Source organism: Cervus canadensis, chromosome 30, assembly GCF_019320065.1.
Source record: "Cervus canadensis isolate Bull #8, Minnesota chromosome 30, ASM1932006v1, whole genome shotgun sequence".
NCBI classification, from domain to species: Eukaryota; Metazoa; Chordata; class Mammalia; order Artiodactyla; family Cervidae; genus Cervus; species Cervus canadensis.
This window is the reverse complement of record NC_057415.1, coordinates 8118210-8141194: the sequence shown is the minus strand read 5'-3', so window position 1 is coordinate 8141194 and position 22985 is coordinate 8118210. Positions and strand designations below refer to the sequence as shown.

General features: G+C 48.3%; 1 protein-coding gene across 5 annotated transcripts in view; it reads right to left on the bottom strand.

Annotated features, from left to right (window-relative positions):
• PTK2B (protein tyrosine kinase 2 beta) overlaps positions 1–22985 on the bottom strand; it is a 133701-nt gene that overhangs the window by 81128 nt on the left and 29588 nt on the right. The window contains exon 1 of one of the 5 annotated variants that reach the window (XM_043453321.1): positions 14697–14818. The exons of the other annotated variants lie outside the window; for them this stretch is intronic. The gene's annotated coding sequence lies outside the window, so the exon portion shown is untranslated. Of the gene's footprint in view, positions 1–14696; positions 14819–22985 lie in introns of those variants that run through there. 5 annotated transcript variants of the gene reach the window in all.

Genomic DNA, 22985 nt, shown 5'->3' with positions numbered 1-22985 from the left:
AGAAAGGGCTATGGGCTTCCTCTGCTGAAGCCCTCCCCACAGGCCCTCAGATGTGACAGCATTTGAAGACTTGGCCTTTAAAGAAGTAATTAGGGAAAAGTGAAGTCAATAGTGGCTCAGCGGTAAAGAATCCATCTGCCAGTGCAGGAGACGTGGGTTTGATCCCTGGTCCGGGAAGATCCCGTGGAGAAGGAAATGGCAACCCACTCCAGTCTTGTCTGGAGAATTCCACGGACAGAAGAGTCTGGTGGGCTACAACCCGTGGGGTGGCAAAGGGTCAGACACGACTGAGCGACTAAGGACAGGAGCGGTAGCGCAGTAGAACTCGAGATCTGTCAGGCAGAATGAGTGGGTGGGGCAGAGAAAGAGGAAGCTGTATTTTATCAGGGAGGATATCAGGCAGCAGGTTGGGAATGACCACAGTGGATAAGCCTGATGACAGGGAGGGAACCAAGCTGCCCCAGTGAGACACTCGGAGCAGGGCCAACAAAGCTGAGACCAGGGTGGCACCTCCTCCCCCCGGGCTGCATCTGCTTGCAGACCCCGGTTCCAGGCCTTCCTTGTGCCTCCAGGGCAGCGGAGGGGAAATCAGGAGCTTTGCCGCACTACCAGAAACTGCACTTGTGACCTGCCCTAGGAACCCCAGGGGCTTCCCAGGTGGTTCAGTGGTAAAGAATCCACCTGCCAAGGCAGGAGAAGTGGGTTTGATCTCTGGGTCGGGAAGATCCCCTGGAGAGGGAAATGGCAACCCACTCCAGTATCCTTGCCTTCGAGATCTTATGGACAGAGGAGCCTGGTGGGCTACAGCTCAGCGGGTTGCAAAGAATTGGACTCGACTTGGCGACTAACAACAGGAGCCCCAGACGTCGCTGGCTAGTCCACATTCTCCCACTGTGGACTTTTATGCATGAGGACTCTGTGCCCACTCCCTCTAGGGTGGCCGAAGGGGCACTGGGCTCCAGGCTCTTCTCTGAAGTGAACCTGAGACTTTGATTGAGTCTGTTTACCCCTTTGGGTCCAGGGTCCCCCCCCAACAAAGCAAGAGTAGGGCTGGACTCTTGGGTCACCTCTGGCTCAGAGGTGCTACCTGATTGACAGCATCTCTGGGCTGGAAGGAGACGCAGGCATCACTTGGCCTGGCGCTGCCCTCCTGGTGCACCTGGAGAAACCCATCTCCCCAGCCCCCAGGCACGTGGGCCGAGCCTTGTTAATCACCATGTTTCCTCGTTTCTGGGTTTGGTGCTCCGACTCCAGGGGCTGCGCTGACTCTGGAGGGACTGCTCCTCCCTCTGCTAGCAAATTCTTGAGAAGGTGCCTTTCATGTACAAACCTGCCAATCCTGAGTCCCTCAGTTCAGTTCAGTTCAGTTGCTCAGTCGTGTCCGACTCTTTGTGACCCCATGGAGTGCAGCATGCCAGGCTTCTCTGTCCAACACCAACTTCTGGAGTTTATTCAAACTCATGTCCATTGAGTTGGTGATGCCATCTAATCATCTCATCCTCTACTGTCCCCTTCTCCTCCCGCCTTCAATCTTTCCCGGCATCAGGGTCTTTTCAAATGAATCAGTTCTTCACATCAGGTGGCCAAAGTATTGGAGTTTCAGCTTCAACATCAGTCCTTCCAGTGAATATTCAGCGTTGCTTTCCTTTAGGATGGAATGGTTGGATCTCCTTGCAGTCCCAGGGACTCTCAAGACCCTTCTCCAACACCACAGTTCAAAAGCATCAATTCTTCAGTGCTCAGCTTTCTTTATAGTCCAACTCTCACATCCATACATGACTACTGGAATAACCATAGCTTTGACTAAACAGATCTTTGTTGGTAAAGTAATGTCTCTGCTTTTTAATATGTTATCTAGGTTGGTAATAACTTTTCTTCCAAGGAGCAAGTGTCTTTTAATTTCATGGCTACAATCACTATCTGCAGTGATTTTGGAGCCCCCCAAAATAAAGTCTCTCATTGTTTCCCCATCTATTTGCCATGAACTGATGGGATAGGATGCCATGATCTTAGTTTCCTGAATGTTGAGTTTTAAGCCAACATTTTCACTTTCCTCTTTCACTTTCATCAAGAGGCTCTTTAGTTCTTCTTCACTCTCTGCCATAAGTGTAGTGTTATCTGAGTAACTGAGGCTGTTGATATTTCTCCTGGCAATCTTGATTCCAGCTTGTGCTTCATCCAGCCCAGCACTTCTCATGATGTACTCTGCATATAAGTTAAATAAGCAGGGTGACAATATACAGCCTTGATGTACTCCTTTCCCACTCTGGAACCAGTCTGTTGTTCCATGTCCAGTTCTAACTGTTGCTTCTTGACCAGCATACAGATTTCTCAGGAGGCAGGTCAGGTGGTCTGGTATTCCCATCTTTTGAAGAATTTTCCACAGTTTGTTATGATCCACACAGTCAAAGGCTTTGGCATAGTCAATAAAGCAGAAGTAGATGTTTTCCTAGAACCCTCTTGATTTTTCAATGATCCAACGGATGTTGGCAATTTGACCTCTGGTTCCTCTGCCTTTTCTAAATCCAGCTGAGTCCCTAATCACTCCTAATCACCTTATTTACTGGGTTCTCATACTCTGGTCACTACCACCCTGTCCTCATCACCCCAGGGCCAGGTATCAGACAACCAGAGACAGTCCCCATGCCCCAGAGTCTGCTGATATTATTCAGAAAAAAAATCACATGGAAGGCTCTTGCCCATATTTTCCCCTTCATTCCCTCTGCCTCCTGACACAGCCTGGTGCTTCCCCGTGTGGCCCCCTGTGTGGCGTGTTCTGCCTCTTATTCTAGAAACCCACGTGTGTAAACTTCTTCCCGCATGACATGTATGCTAAGTCACTTCAGCTGTGCTTCAAGTGTCACTTCAGAGTTCACTTCAACTCTTTGCGACTCTATAGACTGTAGCCTGCCAGGCTGTTCTGTCCACAGGATTCTTCCTGCATGACCGTCATCTCCATGTCTGCACATCTTTCCAGACCTGCTTAAAAATAATCCCTGGTTGGGCTTCCCTGATGGCTCAGTCGTAAAGACTCTGCCTGCCAGTGCGGGAGTCATGGATTTGAGCCCTGATCCAGGAAGATCCCACATGCCGAGGAGCAACAAAGCCCATGAGCCACAACTACTGAGATTGTGCTCTACAGCCTGGGAGCCACGGCTCCTGAAGCCCGTGCACCTAAAGTCCATGCTCGGCAACAAGAAAAACCATTGCAATCAGAAGTCCATGAACCACAGCTAGAGACTAGCCGCCACTCTTTACAATCAGAGAAAGCACATGCAATAATGAAGACCCAGCATACCCACAAATAAATAAATGAAATTATTAAAAAATAATCATAAGCCCTGATCTCCTCAAAACTGCCATGGCCTAGGACCTTGGGCCTGTATGCAACCCCTTTAGAGTTAAAATCCCCAGTAGTCAACCTCTTATTGTTATAAGAATATTTTCATTGCCTATGTGTACCACCCATGAAGGAGGTTTGGGACTCTTGATACAGTCATCCTCCAGTCTAAACATCAAATCCCCTCCGTAGTCCCTATGGCCATGGGGCTTTACTGTGTTACGCACTATGCCTTTCTACTTCTAAGGAGCCTTCTTTGCTAGAAAAATCTTCATTATGCTCACCACAAACCTGTCTTCTCACGACTGTTGGTCCCCGGTTTGACGCCTGCCCTCTGGGGATGTACCAAATTGGTGCAATCCCAAACTTCCATATGATATCCCTTCAGCTTTTTAAAAGCAGCTCTTGGTTCCCCTAGAGGCATTTCATCTCCTATCTCAATACCCCCGGTTCCTTCACTGTGCCTTATTAATGGAAAGTCATGTTTTTCATGATTCTGTGACTCTAGAAGTTTCCATCCCAAGGCCCATCTCTGAGCATTGGGTTTGAAGAAGAAGAAAAGACACCTTGACCTTAAACATGCCTGACTTACACGTGACCACTTCTTCTAGGTTTTCATGAGATTTTGAATGTGAAATCTAATTTTTAAATGTTGCTATAAACTCACAAAACACGGTAGCAGCATGGGGCTGCTGGTCCTCTCCCAGCCACTCGCTCAAGGCCAATTCCCTCCGGATGGCTTGGCTGCTCCCTGGTTGGAGGGCATCTCAAGCTTTTCCACCGCCACCCAAGATCCCTCCCAGTCATAGAACTCTGGAGGGCCTGTGGCCATGGGGCTGCTTTGGATAGACGCTTGTTAGAGAAGCTTGTGAGGAGACCTGGGCAAGATCTTGGTGAGTGCTTTGGACGGTCTCATCCGTGCTTCCCCTCTGCTCTCACAAGGAGAAGACACAGCCTGCTGTTGGCACAGGCTCTCCGCTAGGGGCAGCAGGGGGTGGTGGTGGGGTCCTGATGCTCAGCTCAGGTGTCTCTGTTCCTATAGCAGTGAACAAGTGCAAGTGTTAGTCGCTCAGTCAAGTCCAACTCTTTGTGACCCCATGGACTGTAGCCCACCAGGCTACTTACTCTGTCCACGGCATTCTCCAGGCAAGAATACTGGAGTAGATAGCCATGCCCTTCTCCAGGGGATCTTCCCTACCCAGGAATTGAACCCAGGTCTCCCACATTGCAGAGTGATAGTAATAGACATGAGTGGAGCAGGTCAGCAGTGGGTGATGGAGGCTAAGCCAACAAGTTGGGGGTACCTCACAGGAGCGGGGGGGGCAGCCCCAGCTCAGATGTCTAACCTCTACACAATCACTTCTGTTCTTTCATGTGCTCAGTCATGTCTGACTCTTTGTGACCTCATGGACTGTAGCCTGCCAGGCTCCTCTGTCCATGGGATTTTCCAGGCAAGAATACAGGAGGGGGTGGCCATTTCCTTTTCCAGGGCATCTTCCCTGGCCCAGGGATTGAACTCATGTCTCCACACCTCCTGTGTATTGCAGGTGGATTCTTTATCCACTGAGTCACTGAGGAAGCCTTCTATTTTTTTTTTTATAAGAAGCTAGAAATTCAGACTTTTAATGGGAACTCTTCAAGATGTTGGCACAAACTTGTAAAATACAGCATAAACCATCAACAATACATCTTTGGATTGGACAGAGCCCCAGGACAACTAGTTTGCATCCTGTCCTGGCCTCAGCCAGGATTACCCTCCCCTTCAGGAGAGGGTGGTCACTCAGCGATTCCTCAAGAACTTGCTCAGCTAAAGCATCTTCCAGCCATAGGTCCTGGGGCTCGTTCATTGTGATGCGTCAACTTGACTGAGGTGCCCAGATATTTCATCAAAGATTATTCTGCATATTTCTGTAGGAGTGTTTTGGATTAAGGTTAGCATTTGAATTCCCTGGAGAAGGAAATGGAAACCCACTCCAGAATTCTTGCCTGGAAAATTCCATGGACAGAGGAACATGGTGGGCTACAGTCCATGGGTTTGCAAAGAGTCAGCCATGACTGAGCACATTTGCACATAACGTTTGAATTGGTTATGTGAAACCGAATAAAGCAGGTTTCCCTCCCTAATGTAGGTGGGCCTCATCCAATCAGATGAAGGCCTAATAGAAAAAAAAAAAAGGCTGAACTTGCCCCAGATAAGAGAGAATTCTTCCTGTCTCATGGCCTTTGAAGTAGGACATTGGATTTTTTCTGTCTTTTGATCTTGAACTAAAATATTGTCTCCTCCTGAGTCTTGAGGCTGCTGGCTCCAACGATACCATTGTCTCTCCTGGGTTTCCAGATTGGGACTTCAGATCTTGGGATTTGTCGACCTCCATAATCACATAAACCAATGCCTTATAATAAATCTCTTTATACATTCACATATACATGCAAACCACTCCAGTATTGTTGCCTGGAAAGTTCCATGGATAGAAGAGACTGGCAGGCTATAGTCCGGGGGTCTGCAGAGTTGGACATGACTCAGCACATAGCATGTATATATACACACACACATACATACAAATCACATACATGAGATACATATATATTACTATATGTATACCTGTCTCTTACTGTTTCTGTTTCTCTGGGAAACCCTGACTAATACAATCTTTCCTTAACCAAAAGAGAGCTATAAATCTGAAGAAGCTATATATTTTACTGAACAAAAACACCATTTCTGATTCTCTGCCCAGCCATTTACACCATATTTTTTGTGTTAGATGTAATAAATATAATAACAGTAACAACTACCATTTATCAAGCACTTTTGTGCACCATGTATGATGACAGGTAACATGCACATACACATGTCTACACACACATACATATACATGTACTTTCTTAATCTGAACATCACCCAGTCCTTTATTGGAATACGTGAGTATCAAGAGGACAAGAGCCATATCAATCCTTCCCACCACTGATGCTCGTGCCTGGCAAGTACTTACCAAGAAGGGGGTGCTCAATAAATTATGTATTGAATTAAATTTTCTTAAAAAGAGATACAGTTAATATCCTCATGTTACAAGTGGGGAAATGGAATCTCAGAGATGCTAATAACCAGGGTCACAAGACTAAGCGATGGTGGAGCTGAGACAACCCCAAGATCACTTGAGTTAGCATCCCACATTCCTGACCCTTTGCTCTTTTCCCAGTGAACATGGAAAAGCCTCGAGTCAGGGTGGTGGTCTCCAGTGCCCGACCTTGACATTCATGCCCACCACTCTCACAGGCGATGTGGATGCTTGGAGTGAGAGCCTTCACAGTTCAGCACCCCTCACCCGCCCGCACACAGATAGCCCTGCTACCAAGCTGTCCACTGAGGTTTCTAAAGACTAATTTGAGCTTCTAACCACAGCTTCATCTGTAAAAATAAGACAAAAGCAAGAGAGGAAACTGGTTGCAGAGGTCTTTGTTTACCTCCTTTTTTCATAACTACCGCAGGGGACAGAGGAGACTGAGCAGGCAGACACAAGGCTGAGAGGCCAGATCATAGAGCGACTGAGGGGAGGCTGCCCACTCCCGGCCCTGGCCAGGAAGAAGGCTTTGAGGAAATGTGCACCATTTCTAGAAACCACCACCTCCTTACATTTGGCCTCTGTAACCCAACGTGGGTCAAGCTGCACAGCAAGCTGGCAGATAAAGAGTGGGTGGTGAGTGGAGTTAGGTAAAGCTCATGAGTGGCCAAACACAGGAAGCTCAGGAAAGAGGCAGGAGGAGGAAGTGAAGGAGGAGCTCCAGATGGACCACAAGGAGATGGGAGGTTTACCAAATTATGGATGCCCATGGGACCCATCTGGAGTAGAAGGCACAGCAAAGGATGACTAAGAACTTGGTCTGGAATGTGGCCACATACACAAGCCTCTTCCTTCGCTCCTTAATGACCAACCCCTCCCACCAGCATGTATCTGGAAAGCATCATTGTCTGGATCCCTCCAGGGGGCCATTTCAGTCCATAAGTACTCTGGATATGCCACATTTGCTTTATCTAGAACAAACAACAGTCTGGTTTCTCTTTCTGTCCCAGAAGCAATGAGCTCTCATTTCAATGGTTGCATTACAACACAGCCAGGACTTCCTTGGTGGTCCAGTGGTTAATACCGGGGGCTTCCCAGGTGGTACTAGTGGTAAAGACGCTGTCTGCCAACGCAGGAGACATAAGAGACCCGGTTCGTTCCATGAGTCAGGAAAATCCATGGGAGGTGGGCATGGCAACCCACTTCAATATTCTTGCCTGGAGAATCCCCATGGACAGAGGAGCCTGGCTGACTGCATATGGCTGCATAGAATCTGACACGACTAAAGCAACTTAGCACCCATGCATGCAAGGAGAACAGGTTTGATCCCTGGTTGAGGAGGTAAGATCCCATATGCCTCACAGCCAAAAAACCCAAAACATAAACCAAAGCAATATTGTAACAAATTCAATAAAAGACAAACAAAACAAAACAAAAACCCACACCCATTCTGAAAACAAAATAGGAGGGTCTGAGGACAACTGCAAGTCAGGGTGTTACAGTTTCTACCTTAACCCTTGGCACAGGACATCCCCAGCAAGACATTGGTTGCTTATCTAAGCAGGAGGGACTGAGCCAGCTCTTAACAGTCTAGGACTCAAGCCCTTAGTATATGAACCCTTGTATCACTTGATATTGGGTTCTTTGTAGGCCCAGGAGCCCCCAAGCCTAGCACAGGCTATAGAAGGGACCCATCCATGCCTGGGAGGGGGTTCTGTGATTATCAGATGGTTGAAGGAGGGCTACAGGGCAGGGAGGGAGGAGGAAGGATTTTAGGGGAAGACCTGTAAAAAGAGGAAAGTGGAGACTAGAAAACATTGGGAGGAGTGAGGGCATAAAGAGGAGATGATATTCCTTTCTTCTTTTATCTCAATATCACAGCTCTGTTTATTCTGAGAAGCAACCAGCTGCAACTCCAAAATAGATATGCCAAGAAACGCCTCTAATGACAGAATGTTTCTTCGGGAACCAAGGTTAGAACAGCTCTTTTCAAGCAATGGGAGCAGGAAAAGCCTAGAAGGGGACACTGACGGCTTCCCTCTTGTCCCCTCCAGTCCAGGGCAGTCGTGGTTCTTCCCAGAGTCCCCAAGGCTTGGAGCTGAGCATGGCTCTGCCATCACTTGCAGGCCTGGGTAACAGTGATCAACCCTTCCCCATGAGAGCTCCTATGGCAGGGTGTGACAGATGGCTTTCCTCTCCCTGGACCTGAATATCCTTTCCTAGCAGCTTTCCTGAGCTCAGGAGAGATAATGAGATGACCCAACAGAACCAGAGAGTTTGTTGAGTGTGTTGGTACATGTACACAGAGAAAACAATGCATAGGAAGGAGTCCAACAGGCAAGGCAGACTTTTCTCAAGACTACTGCAGCAGGGGAGAGAGAATGAGCTCATCTCAATACAACAGAAGCAGCTGGGGGTTTACAGCAAACAGGCAGGAGAGGGAATTAGTGGATGGAAAATGACTAAGAGGAACTTGGATAGGTGTCAGGGGTGGGGATGTTCCAGAACTGAACTTATCAGGCCCAGGATGGGGCCCCATTGAGAAGAGGGCTCCTGACTCAAGTTTGGTCAAGGACAGGGTCCTTGTCAGGAGGATGGAAGTAGAGAGTAGTTTTGGGACAAAGAGCTGCTGCCTCCCTTCTTTCCTTCCTCATAAACAAACCAGAATAAGCATCAGCTCTCATAAGGGCCACAAGACGGTCACCCACTCACACTGGGGCAGAGTGAAAGGACAGTTCTCACTATCTGGAACTGGTCACATGGGCAGTGTGGGCCATTCCCCACACAGAACAGCCCAGCCTAGGCCTGACTCCACAGAGTCTTGATTCATGGGGCCTTCCTGGTCCCTGGCTCTGGACCTTTCTATTAACTGCCCAGAATGCAAGGTCTCCTTTGCCCCCCAGTGTCCCAAAGATGGTCCCTCAGGGAGGACTGGGCTGCCCCAAAGCCAAGAGGGCCACTGGCTCAGGCTTCACAGGACAAAGGGCCTCTGTCACTATTTCTAAGTGAGTCTGTTCACAAAGTCACCACATATCTGTGTGCGTGTCTTGTATGGAAAACTATTAGTTGATGAAAGTAAACATTTAAACTACATCATGATATCTGTTGCCCTCTTTTGATAGTTCTGCTTTTTTAATGCAGAGAGCCTCCAAAAATGGAAGTAGTCCAGACTTCTCTAGAACCTGAGAGGCCCCATCATCAAGGAACCTTTACTTTTTAAAATTGAAGATTCGAACGCCAGGTAAGCCAGAGAACAGTCTCTTACTCTCTCCCTTCCCACGTTCTCTCCTCCACTCCCCTTGCTGCTTACCACTCCCCTCTGCCCAGCACCCACCCCACTCCCACCGTAGAGCCCCCACACACTGACCCAGACAATTGTGAGCTGGAGCCCTGGGCTGTCCTCTCTTGGCGTCTGTTCCACTGCCTCTCTGGGGGATACAGGCTCTGCTGTGAGCAATTTGCATACTGTGCAGTCTGACCAGACCCACACAGGAGCTCTGCTCATGCAATACCTCCCTGGCGGGGGCGGGGGAGAGGAAGGTTAGGTAGCAAGGGGCACAAGGAAGAGGCTGAAGGTCTCTGCCTTCCCCTGATGCCACTCTGATCTTGGCCTGGGACAGACTCTGCACCATTCAAGGCAGATGCTGGTTGGGCAGCTGAAAGACCTCCTGCATTGAATGAGGCACACACATCTTTAGAAGCTGGTTTTGCCTGGACAGACGGTGCCATTTACATGGGAAACAAACTGGGTTATTGGAAAATCTATGGCGCCACAAGTGGGAGGGGCGGGAATTAGTCCAAAGGGACAGGGTAGGGTGGCTGAGCAGTTATGGAGGCTGGCAAGTCTGAGATCAGGGTGACAGTGTCCTCTTGTGGGTGGGCTGACAGGTTTCTCACATGGGAAAAGAGGCTAAGGAAACTAGGAGGGGGTCTCAGTTATAAGGGCACTAATCCCATTCATGAGGGCTCCACCCTCATGACCTCATCACCTCCCAAAGGCCCCATCTCCTAAGACCACCACCTAAGGGGGTTACAGATTTGAACACATAGATTTGTGCTGGTGGCAGGGTGGGGTGGGGTCACATATTCAGATCACATCAGATGGAGAGACTGAGGAGATGGGAGTGCCCAGGGGGCACCTGTCCTCAGGGAGGTTGGGTTAATTCTGGAGTCCCCTAAGATTTTCTAGAATGTATTTGCCTTCTCTGAGACTCAAGTCCCTAGCCTGATTTGCCTGTTGGGTTTCAGATTTCCTGTTGAGCAGGAAGTGGAATGTCAGGTGGGTTACTGTCCTATTTGAGAAAGAGGCTGAGCAAAGGAGAGGGTGCTGGTAGGACTGGTGGCTGGAGGTCTTGTATTTCTGGGGTAACGCCAATGGGAAACATTATGACATGAGGTCTGATGAGTGTTCTGAGTCCTTCTCTCAGGACCGCTCAGTCTGCAGCCCCTCATGACCTTAGCTCACATCTGAACCCTCCCAGGATCTGTTTTGTGGTCAGAAAGGTACATTTCCAACAACTATCCCCAACAGTACCCATCACTTGGGCCCCCTTCAGGATCTCTGGTTCTCAGATATGTGTCTCTTGCCTGCTAGGAGGAAGCCAGGTTATTAGTAATATATTATTATTATATTATTTGGGTTATAGTATTCCCAGGTGGTGCTAGTGGTAAAGAACCCGCCTGCCAATGCAGGAGACATAGAGATACAGGTTTGATCCCTGGGTCAGGAAGATGCCCTGGAGGAGGACATGGCAACCACTCCAGTATTCTTGCCTGGAGAATCCCATGGACAGAGGAGCCTCGTGGGCTATGGTCCATAGGGTCACACAGAGTCAGACACCACTGAAGCGACTTAGCACACATATGCACGAACACAACCATAGTTTTAAGGTTAATATAATAACCTTAAAATAATAACATATATTGGGTATTTTTAATACACCAGTGACATAAATATTAACTTAATTCTCAAAATGAAGCAAAGAGGTCAACACTATTATTCTCCTGCCATGTTACTTGCGGGGAATAGAGAGGTTAAATGAATTTCCCAGGGTCATGGAGCTTGGAAGCAGCAGATCTGGCTCCCACTTCCTTCACAGTATATCACACATCTCTCAAGGAAACATACAGGACTTTGTCACAAAGTGGAGGAGAACAGCCAGGGCTATGGCAGGTCCCTGTTCTTGCTAACTTGTTTCTTTTCCCATAGAAAGCGTGTATGGTGCTGTGCGCAGCGGCTTTCCCAGGGTCTCCATCTGCATCCCCTCAATCTGGAGCTGGACCTCAGGCCCTGTGACTACAATCAAATCCATGAGCATCACTGAGTGCCCACGAGCAGAAGAGAGGGACGACAAAGGCAAGAGACTTGTCATGTGGGAAATTAGAGCCAAACTAGGCAGACAGGCAGGCGTGTCCACAGATTAACTCCACGTGGCAAAGTGTTCTCTGTGCTAGCAGAGGAGCGAAGATCCAATTATACCCTCCAGCAGGGAAACAGAAGGAGTTAACATCACCTGAGGAGGCGTGGCCTTGGGGGGCGGGAGTGATGAGGTTTGTAAACAAAGTTTGTAAAACAAAGGAGACGGGCAGGGAAGGTTGTCAGCAAAGCCTGGAATAAATGTGGGCAAAATCACAGCAAAGGGAAGTCTTGCTGTGGATTCAGTCCAAGTGCCAAGGTTTATAAAGGTGACTCTACGCACAACTATGCGAAAGGTGGATTTGCAGGGAAAGACCCTGGTGCCTGATACGCTGATTTAGGCAAGAAGCACGGGAGTCTCGGCCAGGATAGGAGGTAGCAGTAAGGGATGGATAAAGGGAGGTGTCCACAGAGAAGCTGCAAGCATTGGTAGTGGTTTGGAAGAAGCCCTGATGTCGCCTACTACAACCTCCAGTTGCTGGCAGCCTGGTAAGGCTCTTTGTCAAGTCAGAGGAAGAGAAGCTTGGGTTGAACAGTTCTGTTGGGGGCTGGGGCCACCCAAGGGTGGGTAAAGAAAATATAAGGATCAGGCATGCTTGTTTAACAACAGCTCAAGACTTCATAGGCCCAATTCTGTTACCCAAGGTTCCTGTTGGCAAAGTCCATTTCAAGTTCCATCTCTGTTATGAAGCTTTTCCTCCTGTCCTTCAATACGCTGACCTCTTAAGCCCAGTGAGGTGCACCTGGCTTATTGTGAACATGCAGTGTTCACTTTTTGGGACCACAGCTTTCTCATAAGCTAGAAATAGTACCTCATACTCTTCCTCCCCCCACCCCTGTTGTATTTAGCACAGGGCCTGGAATCTATTGAGAAGGTCACACCTCCAGGAGTATGGAATTGAACTGCTTGGTCCTGATCCCTGGAGTACATGCAGGTAGCTGCCTGGGGCTCCCTCCAGCACGTCCACAGGATGTCCCTCACAGCTCCTGGTGGAGACGCCAGCAGCAGAGCTCTGTCCCTTACTAGCTGTGTCCCAGGCACAGTTCCAACTATTCTGAGCCTCGGTTTCCTCCTCTGTGCAATGAGATGATAACATAGCTCTTTCGGGCTGGCCTTAAGGATTCGACTTGAGGCTGCGTGTAGGATGTACAGCATGCAGGCACCCAGTGAACAGCGTCAGAAACATCAGGCCAGGCTCTGGGCCTAATCTTAGCCCTGCAGTGGCCTGGATATTTTCTTACTTCCTCATCTGCAGCCTGAGGGAGAGTAATCTTGACCCACAGGACTGGTGGGTGGGTGAGATGACCAGTAAGAATTCACAGCCATGTGTCACAGAAACGCTTGGTGACTGGACTGCCTCAACACATGGCAGACTTTTCTGAGGCCTCTGCCAAGAGCTGTCACCCAGCCCACCCCAGGCTGGTGTGTGTGTTAAGTTGCTTTAGTCATGTCCGACTCTTGGTGACCCTATGGAGTGTAGCCCACCAGGCTCCTCTGTCCATGGGATTCTCTGAGTAAGAATACTGGAGTGGGTTGCCATGCCCTCCTCCAGGGGATCTTCCCAACTCAGGAATCAAACCTATGTCTCTTGTGTCTTCTGCATTGGCAGGCAGTTCTTTACCATTAGCGCCACCCCAGGCCGGAGCACAAGCCAGACTGTGGGCCTCTGTCTTGCTCAGGGGAAGAGTCTTGCGATGAGAAAGATGGAGATTTGCTGCAAGAGTGTTGTGGGTTTGGAAGAAAGGCAGAGCTAGACCCGATCAGAGACTCTTGGAGGCGAGAGTGGAATAACCCTGCAGCCTGAGCTTTAGCCTAGTTGCAGAAGCTCCGTCTTGGCCAACTTCTGCTTGAATTCCTCTAGCAATAAGAAGCTCACTATCTCAAAATGTGAGCAGTCTGTTCACACTATTCAAAGCTCTCATTGTAGGCAGGCGTTTGTTTCCAGTCAGCCCAGATACACTGTTCTGTAACTTTCTGAGTCTGTCTCCCGGACCTCCACTCGACAAAGCTCATCTCACTTTCACAGAACAGCCTTTTGGTAGCAGACAGCAGCTCCCCTGCTCCTCCAGCTGTCCTCCAGTCCTTCAGACAGTTCTCGCGAGACACGACCTTCAGCTCCTTCATCTCCCTAGATCCTTCCAGCAAGCTTTGTACCGTTAGTTGGAGATGGGGCCCTCAGAACTGGGTCCAAGACCACAGAAGTACCATGGCCTCCTAGACTGTGCTGGCCCAGTCCTGGTCCCTCCGCCAACAGGGAGACTTCCCTGAGGTCGATGGGACCCTGCCCTTTCCCCCACTTCCCACTGTGAGCGGCAGAATGGCTGCTCTCCTCAGAAGACCTGCCTCTGGAGCCCACATCACAAGGATTCCTGGCTGGACTCTGGCTGTGTGGGCATCACGGGCCTCACAGGTCACAGAGAGGCGGGACAGTGCCTGCAGAGTGGGGCCATGCCCGCATGATGGAACCTCATTTCCACCCAGCAGTTCCAGTTTTCACACGGGAACGGCTCTTTGCCTGCTTGCTGGTCTCTCCCATCCTGCTCTAACCAGGAAGGCCGGGGATGGACTTCTGAGGCTGGATCCTTCCTGCCCAGTCACAGCGCCCAGCATCACCCTGCTGGCCTTCCCAGGGAGCGGCAGGCTGCCACATCAGGGCTGCCCACAAGGCCAAAGGATGCATCACGGGTGGGAAGGTGAGGAGAAAGTGGAACAGTTCTGGGGACTGGTAGGGAGGGTGTGGGGATGGGGGTGGGGGTGGCAGAGAACAAGAGGAAGCCCACTGTCCCAGGCCCCTGCTTCTCCCAAACACCTCCCAGTGGAAAACACAGACAGCCTCTCCCGCAGGTGATAGACAAATTCACTCCAAAAATAAATCCCTACCAGGATGCTGCAGTGGGCTTCAAGGTCCAGCCCTTTCGGTCCAGTTCAATCAGATCAGAGGGGTCTCGGAGGTAGGGGGGGTGGGAGGGACACGCTCAAAGCCTGGGTCTCAGAGCAATAAGGAAATGACACATACCTGCCATGCTGAGAGGGAGCCTCCGGGTGAGTCACGCCCCGGAACTGGAAAGGGGAGAACTGGTTGGCCCAGAGGAGCTCGGGGTGGGGGAAAGGGGAGGGGAATGAGGCCCTGGGAAGCTGGGGCTCCTGACTGCTGCAGGCTCTGACTTTTCAACTCTGTCTGCCCTGCCTCCAGGCCTATAAACTGGGTCAGCAGAACCGGAGGAGGGAGAAGGCTCGGGGCCAGCCCTGGATTAGTACAGGCCTGCAGAGGGTTGGTCAGCAGTCTGTGTCCATAAATGGAAGTTCCAAAGGGAGACCAGGCCCGGGCTCCCCACCACCTGACATGGGTAGGTTGGTAAACACCGAGGAGGTGCGCACTCACACTCATGACGCAGAGGCCGTGTTTTCTTGGCACAAAAGGGCTGAGCTGGCTGCCAAGATGGATTTGAGGATGAGAAGAATTACTAAGGGAGGGTGCTGGATCACGGGGTCACCAGTGACAGGAAGTGGGGGGAGGTGCGGAGGTGAGCTGGGAGGCTGCTCCATAGCCCCATGAATAGGGGTAGTTCACTGGGGACCCTGGGGGAGCAGGGTGGCTGGGCCTCCCCAGCACCCCATTTCCCTGGGGAGGCATCTTAGACATCAGAGGTAGAAGGGTCCTTCCAGACCCAGAGCCCTCCTTATCTTACAGAGAAGGGGTCTGGTGCCAGAAGCCCCAGTCGTGGTCCCACCAGGAAGTTGGAGAAACAGCTGGGCAGTGGTTCTCCCAGGGCTCTTTCCTATAAAACATCCGCCCCACCTATCCTTAGGGTTTCCCAGGTAGCACTAGTGGTAAAGAATCTGACTGCCAATGCAGGAGACGTAAAAGAGGCAGGATCGATCCCTGGGTCGGGAAGATCCCCTGGAGGAGGGCATGGCAGCCCACTCCAGTATTCTTGCCTGGAGAATCTCCTATACAGAGGAGTCTGGCGGGTTACAGTCCATGGGGTCCCGAACAGGGAGACATGACTGAAGCAACTTGGCACGCATGCATGCACCCATCCTTCATCACCCCCCGGGCTATTTGAATAACCAAAATGTTGTACTTGGAGAATAATCGAGGACCCTTTCTTCTGGCCGTCATCTGGAATGAGGAGAACTCCCCAGTCCTGGACCCAGAGGACAAAAGAAACACAGTTCTGCCCTTTTTTTTTTTTTTTCCCACCATCCTGCTAGTCAAAATAAACCAGGTGCAGTGTTCCATAGACAAGTCTTTCACATCCTCTTTCTTTTTTTGTTCACGGCATATATGGCATCATATGTGAGGGTATTTTGCGGTGTTTTAGGGCATTGTGCCAGGGGAAATCCTGCCCCTGCCACCCATTCCCACACCTGCAAGGTTGGATCACATCGGATGCCTGGTCCTCCAGCCTTTGTGACATGTGGGCTGCTTCCCTCCTGACTGCTGGCTGAATCAGGCCTCAGTTGGGACACAATAACATGCCTTTCCTTAGCTAAGGTTGCACATTTACACTTATTCCTCAGGCTACCTGATTCAAGGCTTTCTCCTTCCCTGGGTGTTACCTTCTGGGAGGGCAGGGCAGATCTTCACTCTGCACTGTAGCCCTCTGATCTCATTGGCTCAGTGACATTTGCTGACTGAAAAGAATGAAAGTGGGCTTCCGCCAGGGTTAAGAACGTGAGGTCGGCTGATTTACAGTCATGGTGAGACTGACCTAGTACAGATCTGGCCGGCCCTGCTCCAAATATGCAGAAATACTGGACAGAATATAACAGAAAAATCTTATCACAGCCAAGGTGGAGAGAGGAGATTCTTAGGTATCAGAAATGGAGGGACTCACAGCCAGAGTAGGTGAGTGGGGGCTGACTCTGTGGAGACCCCAGGGGCTGGGGATGAACACACGCAGAGGGTGACTTCCGGGTCCAGATCGTTTCAAGGCAAGGCTGGGGCACAGAGAATAAATAGAGATGGGCCCTGGGAACACCGCTTACCAGCACAGAGAGGTGAGAAAGCTTGACCTCTGTCTGGGGCCCGATTCAAAAAAGAAAGAAAGAAATTTTTCTTAGAAACCAAAGCCTGTGCCATTCTAGCAATGTGCACCAGGAATTCTAATCCAAGTAATTAAAACGAGCAAATTCAAGGACTTCCCTGGTGCTCCAGTGGTTAAGACCCCTCACTTTCACTGCTGGGGCTGCTGGTTTGATCCCTAGTCGAAGAACTAAGATCCTACATGCCATGGTGGCGGCATGACTAAAAATAAATCAATAAAAACAAATGCAGAAATGGTGACAAGTGATTCTGGCAGAGGAAAAAACAAAACTCTTTGCTGAGGGGGGAGAGTTCAATCAGAAATGAAGTGGGAATCCCCACCCTTCACATATACAAACACACAATTCAAAATTACAAACCAAGCAGATTAACAACCCACCCGTGAAGAAGGCTCAGCAGACAAAAATCAGAGATTTGAAAAGCAAGACCTGGGGTTAACAGAATAATTCCAGGACCATAAAGAGTCTATTTCAAATATGTAAATGTGAGAGTGGGCAGGGGAAAGGTATGAAATATCGAAGATAATAATTCTTCTAATACTAGACTAAATTTGGGAGGGAGAATTTTGAAAACAAGATGACATTAAAATGCTTGTCTGTAATATCTTGGAAGATGGGAGGTCAAAGATTGGAGCTGAGGTGTCCTATCCTCCACTTTGGGGAGGAGGACAATGATGTTGGCTAATACTAGACTTTCAAATCAAGTAATATGTTAAAGATGAGGTAAGTCACTAAAATAATAGAACCGTAATGTATAACTTCTAAAGTAGGAGGGTAAAAGAGGAAATTAAAGAAACACAGTCAATCCAGTGAAAGACAAAAAGGCAGGAAAAAGACAAAGGGAAAATACAATAATATAGTAGAAATATACTGAATATATTAGAAGTCTTGATAAATTTAAAAAAAAGTTTCAATTGCCTGTTAAAAGATAAAAACCTTTGGATTCAATTTTTAAAAAACCAGTTCTATGTATTTTACAATAAATAAAACTAAAATATTAGAAAAGTTGAAGATAAGGGGGAAAACTGTAAATCAGACCCTTACTAAATGAAAGAGTTGATACAAGTATATAAAATAAGAAACTAGCTGGATTTGAAGAAAAAAATAAAAATATGATTACGAGGAAGAGTGATTTTTAAAAGAAAACAATTTACCAAGAAGATACAATAATGAACATATCAAAATACAATGGAATAAAAATATAAAGCAAAAATGAACAGAAATACATAAAGAATTTTCAGCTTCCGTACTTCATTTGGTTTGAGCTCTACAGAACTGTGCAGATGTCCAAAGTGATGGAATTAGAAGCCAAGTCCTCTAGGAGGTGATAGGTCATGAGGGTGGAGCCCCAATAATGGGATTAACACCCTTATAAAAGAGATGTTAGAGGAATTGCTACTCCTCCACCACCACATGAGGACACAGTGAGAAGACAACTGTGAGCAGGAAGCAGGTTCTAACCAGACTGCAGACACCTTGATCTCAGACTTCCCAGCCTCCAGAACTGTGGGAAATAAATGTTCGGTGTTTAAGCCACCCAATCTATGGTTCTTTTGTTATAGCAGCTTGAACAGATAAAGATGCTTGCTGAATAAATGGATGAATTCAGGTAATACTCCAAGTCTGTGCTTTTTCTATTAAGTTATAGCACCTATTTTACCCATCTTAATCTTAACTATCTGTCTCTTCACTTCCCCCAGATCTCCCCCCACAACAAAGGCTTCTCCTTTCTCCAGTCTGTTTACTGGCCATTTCCCCTCCCTCATCCAGAGCTGGCAGAGGAAACAGAAGAAAGCCAGGCTCTCATACGTCCAGTGTGTCTCATAAACACAGCCGGTCTCACTATATACCAGGAAATGACGCTCCCGCTGGTTGCTGAAGGAGAAGGCGGGCATGGAGTGTTGTACGAGAGATCTGGGAGGAGGTGAGTGTTCTGTTCTCTGCTGTCAGTTGCTAGCATCATCTCCCCATCCTATCTGGTCCTAAGCAGATGTCTAAAAGTGATGGGGGAACCAAGAGGTGTTTAAACTCTAACTGAAATGGACTCAGAACTATTTGAGTGGTGAGGAAGTTCTTGGGGACAGAAGAAATATCATCAGACAGATGAATTTTAGTTGGTAGCTTTTTAAAAATTTCTTATTTTGAAATAATTGTAAACTCATAGGAAGTTGCAAAAGTAGTACAGAGTCTGAGTACCCTTGATCCATCTTCCCGTGATGCTGACATCTTGTAGTATAATATCTAAACCAGGAAACTGACATCAGTTTACTGCTGTGAGTGGACAACAGACTTAATTCCATTTTCACCATTTTCCACAGGGATTTGTGTGGGTCTCTGCATGTATAGTACTATGCACTCTTATCCCATGTGTATGATTGTGTAACTGTCTCCCCAATCAAAATGCAGAACTGTTCCAGCACCATGAAAGAACTGACTTATGTTACCCTTCATTTCTGCAACAACTGCTTTGTTCTCTATGTCTACAGTTTTGTCTTGTAAGAATGTTACATATTGGGATCATACAGGAATCTTTTGGCATTGACTCTTTTTTTCACTATGTATAATGCCCTCAAGATTCATCCAGGTTGTTGTGTTTATCAACAGTCCCTTCTTTCTTATAATTGAGTAGTTTTGTATTATATGGGCCACCCTGGTGGCTCAGAGGTACAGAATCTGCCTGCCAATGCAGAGATGTGGGTATGATCCCTGGGTCAGGAAGATCCCCTGGAGAAGGAACAAGGAAATGGCAATCCACTCCAGTATTCTTGCCTGGAGAATCCCATGGCCAGAGGAAGCTGGTGGGCTACAGTCCATGGGGTCGCTAAGAATCAGACACGACTTAATGACTAAGCACAGACACAGATATACAGGGCTGCATTCCTTCAGAAACACTTTCCTTCTCTTTTCCAGCTTCTAGAAACTGTTTGTTAGCTCACTGGTCTCTACCTCCATCTTTAAAGCCAGCAGAATAACATCTTCAACACTCTCCATGTGAGCCATACTTCCGACATCACATCACCTTCTTTGACCCAGACCCTCCTGTCTCCCTCTTATAAGACCCCATGTGAAGGCAACCAGGTAACCTAGGATCATTTGCCCATCACATGGTCCTTAACCTAATCACATTTGCAGAGTCTCCTTTGTCCTGTAAATCAACACATTCACAGGTTTTCAGATTAGGACATGGCCATCTTTGGGAGGTTCTGATTATACACCAGATGCACAGTATTAAAGCATTAAGACTCCTTTTGAACAAGAGCAAAGTATAGTCTAGAGACTGAAGAGGCAGAACTGAAAGTAGTCATTTACTCTTAAAACAACTTTCACTCATGACAGAAGGGTACACTGGTTTTAAAATTTCAGACATAGGCAGTACAATAAAAAAGCCATTCTTGAAAATCGAGGATGGGACTTCCCTGATGATCCAGTGGTTAAGACTCTGGGCTTCCACTGCAGGGGGCATGGGTTCAATGCCTGGATGGGGAAGTTCCAAGTACTACATGGTGTGGCCAAATAAATAAATAAATAAATAAATAAATAAGAAAATCAGGGATGATTCTGTGGGAAGACCACCACTATTAGTGACATTGCCTTCAAGTCCAGGAAAGAAAGACCAGTGAGCACGTGACTTGGTCTGGGAAATCCTACAAGCTTGGCTGCATGACCAGGAAGTCAAACTCAGTCATCTCCTCCTTCATATAATAACTATTGTCAAGCAGCCCAGCAGTATGTAAATGATTTATGGACATATAATTGATGACCTTACAACCTGTCCTTTCTGCAAAGCTGTATTTAATCCTTGGCTGTAACATAATTCTACATTGCCAATTCCCAAGCACTTTGGATGTCACTATTTCCCTCCATTCCTCAAGTTGAATGATCTTCCCAACAGACACACACACCTTCCAGCAGATATAACTTTGCTATATGATCAAAGTTGGCAAGACTACTGCAGGGGGACCTCCATTGTTTTGTCTGCCTTCAACATCTCCTTCCTCTTCTTCAGAATTTCCCTAGTTCTCTTTGTGGGGAGCTAGTCCTCCTTCCATGGCAACCAGCTAGTTCCAGTGGAGGCTGCCCATCACGGGAGACCATCTCCTCCTCTTGTCTGGACCACAAGATAGGATGCAGGACATCCTCGCTGGGGCAAAATGGCACCTGTCCTGTTGGCCAGGAGGCTCAGTTCAGCTCAGTTCAGTTGCTCAGTCATGTCTGACTCTTTGCAACCCCATGGACTGCAGCATGCCAGGCCTCCCTGTTCATCACCAACTCCCAAAGTTTACCCAAACTCATGTCGGTTGAGTTGGTGATGCCATCCAACCATCTCATCCTCTGTCATCCCCCTTCTCCTCCTGCCTTCAATCTTTCCCAGCATCAGGGTCTTTTCAAATGAGTCAGTGGCCCAGAAATGGACACATGACCGTAGCCAGTCCAGTCATAGTTTTCTTCAGCATGTTTCAAACTTTGGCTTAGGGAGTGAGGATTTCCCTTGTGGGTGAGTAGGCTGTGGATGAGAACTTGGCACAATTAGTGGCAATGCCCCCGGCTTTTGGAGAAGCTGTTCTGAAAGAGTGAAGCCAACATGCAATGAGAGCCAGAGAGGCAGACGGGCCCAGCTAGGGGCCCCTGGCCACATCTAAATGCCAGGTTGGAGTTGACCCTGAGCTGAGCTGCTTCCTGAATCTTCCCTTAGTTTGGATATGTGATCCTGCACATCCTGTCTTTGGACCAGCATCTTTGGGGTTTGTGTCGTCTGCATCTACAAGGCCATTGACTATGACGATGACAGGTGTGGGATGCCTTCCTTTTCTTGCTCTATCCCCAACAGCAGGTTCTTTCCTGTGGATGCTTTCTTGCTCCTGCTTTTGGGAAACTTTTTCCAAAGTCACCCTTTGAAGGCCTATGTGACTGATGATGTTTCATGAGTAGGCACTTGCAGGCTAGTCATCCTCAAGCAGATGAATAGTGGGAGATCACACCTTCAAGGCAGCATCACTTTAGAACAATCCTGTGGCCAAAGTGCCTCTTTGACTTAAGATTTGGTCTTGGTGTAAGCTGCCATTACAGGGTACATGTGGAGATTGTGTTGTGGTAACCAAAGCATGAGTGCGCGTGTGTGTGTGTGTGAGAGAGAGAGAGGGAGGGAGGGAGGGAGGTTGTGAATGAGTAAATGAATGCCTTAGGGACTTTGCTTATTCATACTCACAGGGCTTCCCAGGTGACCACAGTGGCAAAGAATCTATCTGCCAATGTAAGAGATGCAAGAGACACGGGTTTGAGCCCTGGGTCGAGAAGATCCCCTGGAGAAGGAAGTGGCAACCCACTCCAGTATTCCTGCATGGAACATCCCACGAACAGAGGAGCCTGGAAGGCTACAGTCCATGGAGTCTCAAAGAGTCATACACAACTGAGTGACTAAACAGCAACAAGAACAATTCATAGGTCAACACGTACAATTAGTCCAAGCTGGGCCCTTCCTTCCTTGGACTTCCCTGCTGGCTCAGATTGTAAAGCACCTGCCTACAATGCAGGAGACCTGGGTTCAATCCCTGGGTCGGGAAGATCTCCTGGAGAAGGAAATGGCAACCCACTCCAGTATTCTTGCCTGGAAAATCCCATGGATAGAGGAACCTGGTAGGCTACTGTCCTTGGGGTCACAAAGAGTTGGACACGACTGAGAGAATCCCATGAAAAGAAAGGAGGGAGAAAAAACCTGACAATGGATTAGAAAGCAATGAACACTGTCTCTGAATTGTCCTAGTAAACAATAGACTCTTTGGACAGGCAGGCCATCCCCAAATTAAGGGTGACTCACTGGCTTGGCCTGGTAGCTCTTTATCTGCCCCACTGCCTTCATCTTGAACATCTGATAGAACAAACCTCCAACAGGAACAACCCCATCCATGAAGAGCTCATGGCAAATTTGTGCTCTAGATTTTTTGGATCTCTTTTGGAGTAGGATTCTGGAATGAATCCCCTTCAAGTCTGAGACTAGATGGGCAGTCCTGTGAGCATGTAGTTCGCTGCCTTGCATCTCCTTGAGGGGGCATGGCCTCCTCTGTCTCAGGGGAAGGAGACCTGCTTCTCCTTCAATGCTTCTTGCTGCTCTCGAGATAGAAA